The sequence below is a fragment of the Jaculus jaculus genome, chromosome 6 (genome assembly GCF_020740685.1).
Source record: "Jaculus jaculus isolate mJacJac1 chromosome 6, mJacJac1.mat.Y.cur, whole genome shotgun sequence".
NCBI lineage: Eukaryota > Metazoa > Chordata > Mammalia > Rodentia > Dipodidae > Jaculus > Jaculus jaculus.
This window is the reverse complement of record NC_059107.1, coordinates 107,319,393-107,332,201: the sequence shown is the minus strand read 5'-3', so window position 1 is coordinate 107,332,201 and position 12,809 is coordinate 107,319,393.

The window sequence follows — 12,809 nt, the reverse complement described above, 5'->3', positions numbered from 1 at the left end:
GGCGTGGTCAGCGCTGGCCCCGCCCCTCGGCCCGGTGCTCAGCGCAGCCCCGCCCCCGCGGCAGAGCGAGCCCGAGCCCCGCCCTACGTCCTGCACTGCGCCGCCGGGACGGTCCCGCTCATCGCCGACCCGCCGAACCACTCCCGGGCCGTGCTGCAGCGCAGCCCCAACACCCACCCTAGCCCGACCCTAATGAGCTGCCCAGGCACCGCCCCAGAAGCCCCGCGCGGCCCGACCGCACAGCCCCACCCAGGCCCCGCCCCCGCCCCGTCCCGCCCCGCCCCGCCCCGCCCCGCCCCGCCCCGCCCTCAATGCAGGCCCCGCAGCCCCGCCCCCACGTGCCAGGCCCCGCCCCCGTCTTTCCCGGGCACAGGCCCGGCCCTCGCAGCCCCTCCCAGGACCCTTCCCCTGAGCGGCTCTGACGCAGGCCCTGCCCCAGGAGCAGACCTGACACCAGCCTCTCCAGGCTCAGTCTCCAAAATTGTCCTATCCAGGGGGCATAATGAACATCACACGCCATGGTCCCTGAAGGCACAGACCTTGTCATTTGAATCATGTTGGTTCAGTATCAAATCCCAAGCCTGTTAATTCGGTTGATGAGTGGATGACTATAAATATCCTTTGAAAAAATCAAGGGCTGGAGAGATGCGTTAGTGGTTAAGGAGCTTGCCTGCAAAGGCTAACGACCTGAGTTCAGTTCCACAGAACTTAAAGCCAGATGCACAAAGTGGCACAGACATCTGGACTACGGTTGCAGTGGCTAGAGGCCCTGGCACACCCATTCTCTCTCTTTCTCTATCAAATAAGTATTTTTAAAAAAATGTTAAGTGATCGTTTTCGGACAACATTGCGAATGTCACTTAGGTTATGCATTTTATTTGTTTTTTATTTTTTGGTTCTTCGAGGTAGGGTCTCACTCTAGCCCAGGCTGACCTGGAATTCACTATAGAGTCTCAGGGTGGCCTCGAGCTCACGGCAATCCTCCTACTTCTGCCTCCCGAGTGCTGGGATTAAAGGCGTGCGCTACCACACTCGGCTTAGGTTATGCATTTCAAAACGGTTAAAATGTCAAACTTTATGTTATGTATCATCAATAACATATTGAATGCTATCCCAAGCCTTGCAAAGTTAGGCTACAGATTTTTTGTTAGTTGAGTCAGAATTGTTCAAATTTTGGTGGTCTTGGTAAGCCACAGAGCTTTTAGGGCATGGGATTTCTAAGAACTCACTGGACAGCTTTCTAACCAGATGCAGAATCCTCAACATTTTGGGGTAAGGGGCCAGTCCTCTGTGCTGGAAAAGGTTACACCAGGTCCTTTGAATTGTATCAATGGAAGTAAATTTGGAAATAAGCGATGGACCAAAATCACACTCATTGTGCATGGTTGAATTGGACCAAAAGCATGGTTGACTTGGAGCTGAATCCTATGCATATTCTCAGTTTTGTGTTCTATAGAAATCTGTGAACTCATCTAGCTTTGTTGAATTTAATAATATATTTAATCAGCTGACTTGCCTCTTAAGTATTAGTGATTCTTTCACATTGAATCCATTATCAGAAGATGAAACTACCACCTTTGAGGGTATTGACTTTCAAAGGAATCCCCAAGCGTTTAGAACACAACCTACGCACTCATGTTGCTGACTGAATGTTTGCTTTCTCCCCCAAATATGTATGCTGAAATCCAAACTTCCTAGGGGATGACGTTAGGTGGTCTTTCAGAGGTAAGTAGGTCATGAGGGTGAAGCCCTTATGAGCAGTTTAGTGCTCTTATTTAAAAAACAAACACCCTGGGGGCTGAAGAGATGACTCAGCAGTTAAGGCTCTTGCCTGCAAAGCTTAAGAATCCGGGTTCAATTCCTCAGCACCCACATATAGCCAGATGCACAAAGTGGTGCATGCATCTGGAGTTGGTTTGCAGAGGCTAGAGGCCCTGTTGTGCCCATTCTCTCTCTCTTTGCAAATAAATAAAAATATTTTAAAGAAAGCACCCAGGAGAGCTCCTTATCTTTCTTTCTGCCACATGAGGGAACCAGAAATCAGTGCCTGTACCCCAGGAGAGTCATTATTGGCACCCAGCCGTCTCCCTCTGGAAGCCTCCACAGTGTGAGAAATACATTTCTGTGGCTTACAGATCCCTCCGCTTATGGGCATATGTTATAGTAGCTCAAAATGATTAAGACAATATCCAGTGAAGGTATTTTCTTAAAACTAGATGACTACCAACACTCTGAAGGAAGGAAAACATACTAAGTCATTAAAGTTCTAGTATTTGGTAGAAAATCAATCACACTGCTTTACTAGCATGCTTGGTAGACCTGGGTGACACATGAACAAAAAAAATGGGAACTAATTTCACCCCCAAATTTCCCCAGAATATAAATTCCTTTCCTTGCTGACTTTCCCTTTTAATCTTCTAGAAAAATCTGATGCCTTTATTTATTTATTTATTTTGGTTTTTTCGAGGTAGGGTCTCACTATAGCCCAGGCTGACCTGGAATTCACTATGTAGCCTCAATGTGGCCTCGAACTCACCATGATCCTCCTACCTCTGCCTCCCGAATGCTGGGCTTAAAGGCATGTACCACCATGCCCAGCTTAATGCCTTTCTTTAAAAACATCCCTACAGCTACTGTTTTAGCCCAGCCATAGGTCCATCATGTCTAGTAAGCCAACATCCTTGACATGTCTGCTCCTCTGCAAAATGGATTCACAGTAATGCCTGTTTAGTGTCTTTGTCTTTCTAGCCTGCCATTTCTTCTCTTGCTGACACTCCTTAATTCTGCCCAAACAAAATGTTCTAGGTTTGACTTTTTCTGTTAGGACTCTCTGGGGGAAGAAAACAGCATGTTTTTAGGAATAAATTCTCATGATGCTTCAACTTGAGGATGTCACTGCTAACTAGAATTGAAGCAATTCCTGAGCAATAGGGAAGAATCAACAAACATTGCCATACTTTACTAACTGGAAGGAGAGTGATACTACTAACATCAAAAGAAAAGATGAAATGGAATGCCATTTAGGGAAGAGGAAGGCTTGTTTTACTATCTTCTTTTTCCCTGTAAAATTTGAAGTAGCCTCAGTATTTAAGCAACAGATGCTTATTAGAAGGATTAGAAGAGACCAGGACTGACAAGCAAATTACCATCAGTTGCTAACCTTTATTACAGTCCCTTAAAGACTGGAAATGCTTTATCTGTTTTTGATGATGACAACACACCATCAGTCTTCAGTCACTTCACACAGTTGTTTGCTTTCATTTGCAAGCAGAGAGAGAAGACAGACAAATGGAATGGGCACGCTAGGGCCTCCAGCCACCGCAGATGGACTCTAGGTGCATATGCCACTTTGGACTGAGCGGCAATAAACATGGTTGAGCAAGAATCTCTAAGCAAATGAGATGAGTCCTTAGGATATATACCTAGGAGTGCTATAGCTGGGTCATATGGCAGATCTATTTTTAGCTGTCTTAGGAACTTCTAACTGATTTCCACAATGGCTGGACCAGATTTCATTCGCACCAACAGTGTAGAAGGGTGCCTCTTTTTCCACATCCTCGCCAGCATTTATGGTCATTTGTTTTCATGATGGTAGCCAATCTGATAGGAGTGATATGGAATCTCAATGTAGTTTTTAATCTGCATTTCCCTGATGACTAGGGATGTAGAACATTTTTTTAGATGCTTATATGCCATCCATATTTCTTCTTTTGAGAACTCTCTATTTTGTTCCATAGCCCATTTTTTTCCACTGGCTTGTTTGATTTCTTATTGCTTAATTTTTTGAGTTCTTTGTATATCCTAGATATTAATCCTCTATCAGATGTATAGTTAGCAAAATTTTTTTCTCATTCTGTAGGTTGCCTCTTTGCTTTATTCACAGTGTCCTTTACCATACAAAATCTTTGTAATTTCATGAGGTCCCAGTGGTTAATCTGTGGTTTTATTGCCTGAGCAATTGGGGTTTTATTCAGAAAGTCTTTGCCAAGACAAATAAGTTGAAGGGTTTCCCCTACTTTTTCCTCTAGCAGTTTCAGAGTTTCAGGTTTGATGTTAAGGTCTTTAATCCATTTGGACTTAATTCTTGTGCATGGAGAGAAAGAAGAATCTATTTTCATCTTTCTATAGATATATATCCAGTTTTCCCAACCCCATTTGCTGAAGAGGCTATCTTTTCTCCAATGAGTATTTTTGGCATTTTTGTCGAATATCAGGCAGCTATAGCTACCTGGACTTACATCTGGGTCCTCTATTCTGTTCCATTGATCTATGTGTCTGTCTTTGTGCCAGTACCATGCTGTTTTTGTTACTATGACCCTGTAGTATAGGGTAAAATCAGGTATGGTGATACCACCAGCCTCATTTTTGTTGCTCAGTATTGTTTTAGATATTCGAGATTTTTTGTGATTCCAAATGAATTTTTGGATTGTTTTGTCTATTTCTGTGAAGAATGCTATTGGAATTTTGATGGGGATTACATTAAATGTGTAGATTGCTTTTGGTAGGATTGCCATTTTCACAATATTGATTCTTCCAATCCAGGAACAAGGGATGTTTTTCCATTTCCTAATGTCCTCTGCAATTTCTCGCTTGAGTGTTTTAAAGCTTTCATTGTAGAGATTCTTTACTTCCTTGGTTAGGTTTATTCCAAGGTACTTTATTAATTTTTTTGATGCAATTATGAATGGGAGTGATTTTCTGATTTCATCCTCTGTGTGTTTGTTGTTAGCATATAGGAAGGCTACTGATTTATGTGTGTTTATTTTGTATCCTGCTACATGGCTATAGGTGTTTATCAACTCTAACACTTTGCTGTTAGAGTCGTTAGGGTCCTTTATGTATAGAACCATGTCATGTACAAATAATGATAACTTGATCTCTTTCTTTCCAATTTGTATCCCATTTTTTTGTATCCCTCTTATGTACATCTCTTGCAGTATTGTTATGGCTAAGACTTCCAGTACTATATTAAATAAAAGTGGGGACAATGGACACCCTTGTCTTGTTCCTGATTTTAGTGGAAAAGCTTCCAATTTTTTCCCATTTAGTAATAAGTTGGCTGTAGGATTGTCATATATAGCCTTTATTATATTGAGATATACTCTTTCTGTTCCCAGTCTCTGTAGGACTTTGATCATGAAGAGATGTTGGATTTTGTCAAATGCTTTTTCTGCATCTAATGAGATGATCATGTGATTTTTGTCCTTCAGTCCATTTATATAATGTATTACATTAATCAATTTGTGTATGTTGAACCATATTTACATCTCTGGGATAAAGCCTACTTGGTTGGGGTGAATGATCTTTCTGATATATTCTTGTATTCTTTTTGCCAATATTTTGTTGAGAATTTTTGTATCTATGTACATGAGGGAGATTGGTCTGTAATTTTCTTTTTTTGTTCTATCTTTGCCTGGTTTTGGTGTCAGGGTGATGCTGGCTTTGCAGAATGAGTTTGGTACTATACCCTGAATTCTTATGTTTGATCTTTTCATAGTGTCCCAAATATCTTGAAATTCCCATTCATCCTTTCTTACTTGTTTGTCTTTCTGTTGGACTGTATTAGATCTGCCACCTGGTCTTCTAGCTTAGATATTCTGTCCTCTCCTTCATCCATTCTACTGGTGAGATTTTCTACAGTTTTTTATTCATTAACTCTGTTCTTCATTGCTAGTAGTTCTGACTGGTTTTTCTTTATTACTTCTATTTCCTTATTTATGTGTTGTATTGACCTATTTATTTCACTAAATTGGTTTCCTGTGTCTTCTTTGATTCCTTTGATTTCCTCTTTGACTTCTTTGAGCATATTTATAATCATCCTTTTGAAATCTTTCTCAGACATTTCCTCTAACTCATTCTCACTGGAGGTCCTTTCTGATTAATACTTTTTGGTAAATTTATATTGTCTTGAGTTTTGGTGTTTCTTGTGTTATAATGCATATACATTTGCATCTTGGATTAATTTAATGCTTGGATTTTCTAGTTAGCTGCAGTATTATTAGATGTATCAGTCAATCTGATATATATCTTCAGGGTAGGAGCTTAAGGTTCTAGATGTGGCTCTCAAGACACTGAGTATCTACAAAAGTGACCCTAGGTGTTGGGTTTTCCTGCTATAAGAGTATTCAAGTAGGCTGAGTGGAACAAAATGCAGGCAGATTCTAAAATTAACTAAACAATGTACACATTCAATGAAAAACAGCACAGAGTATTTATGAAGAGTAGGTATTATGATAACCAGATCCTCTAAAGGAGTCACTGTCCCTTAGGGTTTGTGGTGCTCCACACCCTTAATCCTGTCAACAAGGAGGTCTGTTGAGGGTTCCAAGTCAGCTTGTGACCAAGTGAGACCCTTCCCTAATGTACAACAGAAGAGGAAACAAAGCCACTATAAATCAAGAAGCAACAAATAACAAGCCCAAAATATAGCTTATTTAAGAATGGCATATCTGACCATCTATCAGGTTTAACATATAATTTATCCTGATATGGAAGGTGCAATTAGCACTTCTGATTCAAGCCTATATACCAGGCTTATTCGGTGGGTACTGACCTGGTGTAATCTCAGTTACCTTTTGGGATAATTTTGGTCTCAGTTATGCTGCACTCCTGCTTGGGTCCCTCTTTGGTGCACTGTGGGCTCAAGTAGGCTGGCTGCATCATTGGATCATTGCTCTGGTCACTGGTGCTGGGTACTGTGAGCTCCCTTCCCCTGGTCTCTGGTGCTTGCTGGAATTTGTGCTGCTGGTGGGGGAGGGGAGGCTGTGGATGGTGGCTCTAGTTCTCCCGCTGGTTCATGTGATCCTCTACCTCGTGATCTGCTTCTCCGTTGTTCATTGCCATTCTCCCTTCATGCTTCTTGAGTTTGTGAAATGCTCTGGTATGAATGGAAAACCCCCTCACCTGGCTTATCCTGCGGCTCAAGCTGAGCCTTGCAACTGTGGCCCTGCAGACCTGGTGCTGCTGCTGCTGCTGCTGCTGGAGCTGCTTCTGCCGGCCTATGTGGGCTCTGGATGCTCTGGATCTCTCCTACTTCTCTGCTGCCATTGGTAATTTCTTATACACCTCACTTTTTAGTAGAAGAGTGTATTTTCCTGGGAGGTTTTTTTTTTTTTTTTTTTTTGCTTTTTCTCCCCTAGGCTGCTTTGGCATGGTTACTCCGCTGCCATCTTAACCGAAAGTCTGCATGTGCTACTTTGTATATCTGGCTTTATGTGGGTACTGAGGAACTGAACTAAATATATATGTGTGTGTGTGTGTGTGTGTGTGTGTGTGTACAAATACATACATATATTTAATTTTAGAGAGAAAGACCGTGAGAGAGAGAGAGAGAGAGAGAGAGATAGACAGAGGGAAAGAGAGAGATTTGGCCCTCAAGGGCCTCAGCCACTGCAATCAAACTCTAGATTCTTGCACCACCTAGTGGTCATGTGTGTCCTTGTGCTTGCCTTACCTTTGTGTACCTGGCTTTTGTGGGATCTGGAGAGTTGAACATGGGTCCTTTGGCTTCTCATGCAAGTGCCTCAGTTGCTAAGCCATCTCTCCATCCCTCCATCCCACATTTTTAGTCTATTTGGCCAGTACTCGATTGTGAATTGGTTTTCATTATTATTTTTCCTTCTGTTTTCCTGTTTGCTATTTGACCTAATGAGATAGGGTGCCATAAGGATAATGTTTCCATGTCAGTAACAAGCTAGTTAAGTACCCTTCTGTAAGCTGGTCAAGTAGCCCAAGGACAAAAAATGAAAATGACTCAGTAGCTTTCATGCTCTCTCTCTTTCTCTCTAAAATGAGTAAACCAGTTGGGAAATGAGTGGACAAAGTTACCATGATGCCTGATCACTTTCATTGGGGGAAAAACCATGAGCTTCCTGTTTGGGCCCAGGGGAAGCGCCAGGGCATGTGGTCCTCTCTTTGGTTCAGCCCGCTATGCATACAAGAAATAACCAGTCTCCATAAGGATTATCTCAGTCTCTATCCAGTTGTGGCCATAAGTCCCCCAAAGGTCAGTATACCAGGCAGCTCAGTGTCACCTACATCTATTGGGGTCCTTCATGCCTGCAAGTGTCCCTCCACTTTCCCCTTAATAAGTCAACTTTTGCTTGCTCACCCTTGTCTGCATTCCTTAGTTCCTTTGTGATGTGGAACAGCTGGTTCTGGGAGGTGTTGGTGACCCTTGATCATGAGACACTTTAGCCTCCTGGAATAAGCCCACCAGAGCTGAGACAGGGTGTAATTTTCTGAAGGTCTACACTACTAAATTTTCAATTTTCAAAGTCATTCTTTTATAATAATGAAAGCATAGCAGTTTGTCATTTACCTTGGCAGCACTCTTCACATTCTTTTTTTTTTTTTTTTTGGTACATTTTAAAATCTATTTTTATTTGAGAGCAACAGAGAGAGAAAGAGGCAGATAGATAGATAGAGAGAGAGAATGGGCATGCCAGGGTCTCCAGCCACTGCAAACAAACTGCAGATGCGTGTGCCCCTTTGTGCATTTGGCTAACGTAGGTCCTGGGAAATAGAGCCTTGAACCAGGGTCCTTAGGCTTCACAGGCAAGCACTTAACCGCTAAGCCATCTCTCCAGCCCACTCTTCACATTCTTAAAGTGCAGTGGTTTTGCTCTTTGATATTTGGAGTTTTTAGTCCATTCAAAAGTGATTATGGGGAGAGAGGAGAGAGAAGAAAGAGAAGAGGGGGGGGGGGGAGAGCGAGAGCATGTGGCATTTTAATGACCACATGGTGAGGGTTTTGTGGCCAGGCTTTTAATTTGGTCAACATGATGATAAAAATGGTATTTTGTCTTAATTTTCATTTCTCTGGTTAAAGAGAGGATGAATATTTTCTAAGTGCTGATTATTTTTGACCATTTACTTTACTCTGACCCATTTAGAATTAATTTGTCAAATTTTACTTAAGAGTTAGAGAGATGGTTGAGCCGTTAAAGGTGACTGCTCGCAAAGCTTTCCAGCCTGGGTTCACTTCCCCATTACTCACATAAATCCAGGTGCCCAAAGTGGGGCATGTGCCTGAAGTTCATTTGCCATGGCAAGAGGCCATGGCATACCTATAACTCTCTCAAGTAAATTAAAAAAAAAAATCACTCAACAAAACCTTAATTCACTTAAAAAAAAAAACACCTCATGAATTGCAATTGATGTTTCATCTCATTGATAGTGTAATTGGTGAGATAATTGGCTTTATATGTAACATAAAATCCTTCCTTATGAGCATCCATATTTTAATGGACTTAATTTTATGCAAGTAGTGCTGTAGGAAACATTCCTGATTGTGTCCCCTTCTGTCTGTGTGTGATATTCTCCAGGGCACAGCTGTCGATATACACATACCCTAGGGAGTGAGTTTTCCTTATTGTCAAGATTCCACACACGAAGACAAGTTTTCTTCTCTTTTGACTGAAGTTTCATATGTAAGAATTTACTATTGATGCCATAATGTTAAAATAGAGAAAGTGACATCCGTATGGAGAAAGGAGGTTGAGGAGGTTAATGTATTTTGACAAAGTGAGCAAGCTTCTGTGGTTTGCACCTGGAGGAGGAAACAGAGCATCTCTCAGGTTGCTATATGCAGCGCCAAAGGGCTATGTGGGGCCTTTGGAAGGTGGTGATGGCATGAGAGCTGAGTTCTTTTCTTTTGGGGGGGGTCGTCTTTTTTTAAATTTAATTTATTTATTTTTATTAGTTTTCTATTCTGCAAGTACAGGCAGTTTGGTACCATTATTAGGCTTATCTGTGACCTACCCCCTCCCCATTGGCCCCTCCTTGTTGAGGTATATGGGTTGTGCATTGTGGAGTTAGCCCACAGTTATTGGTACGATAAATGTCTCTGCATATCATGACCCAACATGTGGCTCTGACATTCTTTCCACCCTCTCTTCCGCAAAATTTCCCTGAGCCATGTTGTGTTCATTTTTGGTCTGCTTCAGTGATGAGGTGTTGGGGGCCTCTGGGTCTCTGGCTCTCTGATTTGGTAGGCGTTGATTTTTCTCTGTGTTGGTCTCCTTCGCCCTTGTGCTGGTATCCGGTTCATCAGTAAAACAGCACCCTTGCTTGTTTCGCCAATTTTCTTTAGTTTCATCTGGGGTCCTTTTGAGGTATGATGGGGTGGCTCTCTCCTTAGGATTTGCATTTATCTGAAAAAGAGAAGCAGATTCTCCAATGGAGAGTAAGTTAGCACCAGGACAAATGAGATAGCCTTGACTTTGAAGACACCATATGCAGCTGACATGTAAAATGGAACGGCATGGCTGGAAGCCAGGAGAGAGTCAGTCCCCAGACAGTCAGCGTGTCTAGTACCAGAAGGTGCTACATGGACGACTGGGAGAGATGACCAATATCTGTCCAAGCAAGTCATGGTCCAACCTACTTAGCAGCAAATAACCTGGTGTGATGCCCACACAAGTGCAATAGTGGCACACAGCCATGGTGGGGAACCAACTACTCTTGATTCAGCTAACTGATCCCCTCAGTGGTATGAGACCCATAGCTGGAGCTGGGAAACAAGTCAGAACCATATCCATACATAAGACCACTCTCCAATATCAAGCTACCATCAATCATGGGCTATAAGAGGGCCTACACCTATCAAACTCTCTATAGAAAGAGAGCTGAGTTCTTGATACTGGCGATAGGGCCCTAAAATGAGCATCCGAGAGCTCCCTCAGTGCCTGTGCTATGCGACGACAGCCAGTAGATGGCGCCTATGAACCAGGATGCAAGCCCTGCTGAGACCATGAATGAGCTGGGTGTTGCCTGCCTCCAGACCTGAGGAATAAATACTTTTTATTTAAACCACCTAGGCTATAGTATTTTGATATTGTAGTCCAAAATCATTGTGTCAGCTTTCTTTGTGTTTGCGCTTATGGTTTGAACCATTCATTCTTTTCCGCTTGCTCTTCTATTTTCTTTTACTGTCCGTTTGTCTCCGGTAGCACATAGTTGGCTGCCATCCAGCCTTTCACTGTGGGAGACAGAACCTGTTTGCACACAGTGATGGTTGATATGGACTTCTGCTATCATTTATGGAACTTTTTTTTTCAAGGTAGGGTTTCACTCTAGTCCAGGCTGACCTGGAATTCACTATGTAGTGTCAGGGTGGCCTTGAAGTCATGGTGATCCTCCTACTTCTGCCTCCCGAGTACTGGGATTAAAAGCATGTGCCACCACACCCGGCCATTTATAGAACTGTTGAAATTTGTACACATCTTTGCTCTTTTCTTGTTTTGTTTTAGATCTTTTGCTACATGTTATTCTTTAATATGTTATTTTCTATAGCGATTTGGGAGGAACACTAGGTTGTTTAGTTCCTCAATTGATTTTGTAAGCTTTATTTATTTATTTATTTTTGGATTTTGTAAGCTTTATTAATGGAAAGAATTTTTTTTTCGAGGTAGCGTTTCACTCTAGCTCAGGCTGACCTGGAACTCACTATGTAGTCTCAGGGTGGTCTTGAATTCAAAGAGATCCTCCTACCTTTGTCTCCCAAGTGATGGGATTAAAGTTGTGTGCCATCACGCCCAGCTAGTGGAAAGAATTTTTATCCTATGTGTCTCCACCAATATTAAGGTACACAATGAAATAGCCCACTTCCATTTTACTCCTTCTCTTTGCAGAGCATACTGGAGTTTAGACCAGGAGGCATTAAATGACTGTTCTGATGTCATACATTCTGTTTCAGTACATGGTGGAAGTAGGGTATGTTATTTTATTTTTGGTAGTTTTGTCCATTCTCACAGAACAATGACATGTGCTTGTCCTGTTGCTTGAACTCAGGCATGACCATGTGACTTGCCTTGGCTAATGACGTTCCAAGCAGCAGCAAGCAGCATGTGGCATTTCCAGGCAGAGCTTTAGCAGCCAGCAGATGCTTGGCAACTCTCTCTTTTCTACCTGTCCCTGTGACTGCTAATGCTATATCAGGGGTGGCCAATCTTTCATCATTGTGACATGATGTTGTTCTTTACAAATATGTTGACCCACATTCATCACTATTTGGGGATGTGTGTGTGGCCCATAGGGAACAAGTTGGACATACCTGAAGATTGTTTCTGGGCTGGAGAGATGGCTCACTTGCTTGCAAAACTTGATGTCTGTGATTCTATTCCCCAGTACCCACATAAAGCCAGATGCGCAAACATGCATCTGGAGTTCATTTACACTGGCCAGAGGCCCTAGAGTGCCCATCCTCACTGTCTAGATAAATGCATAAATAAATAATATATTTTTTTAAAAAAGGTTGTTCCTGTTGTCTTAGCAGAGGTGCTGCTAAATGGTGTGATTGTCATGACCAGAGCTTCCTCTGTTGGTGAGTTTTGGACACATTCCATTAAGACAAAAAGATGTTAGCCTCAGTTTTTGTGCATCTCTAGGGTTTCCCAACTAGTTATTACCTCAGCATTGCTTAGCTCCCTCTGAGTAATATGATGATGTTTGGAGAATGGTGTGATAACAGAGTGCCAGTCATTTTGCACTCTGAATATTTATGTGTTAAAATGTGCATATTATATGGTGATCTGTGTTGTTTAATAGTCATCAAGCAAGATGCTGTTTGTAAATGTGTTTCTGGGATGTTCAAGGGCTATCATGGAGCAGAACATTTTGTTTCCAAAAGTAGAAACTAGTGGTACCATCAAGAGATGAATGTAAAAAGACTCTTGTAAGCTGATATTCAATACTTAAGAGTTGTTGGGTTGGAGGGATAGCTTAGCAGTTAAAGCATTTGCCCGTAAAGCCAAAGAACCCAGGTTCAATTCCCCAGTATGCACATTAGCCAGATGTGCAATGTGGTG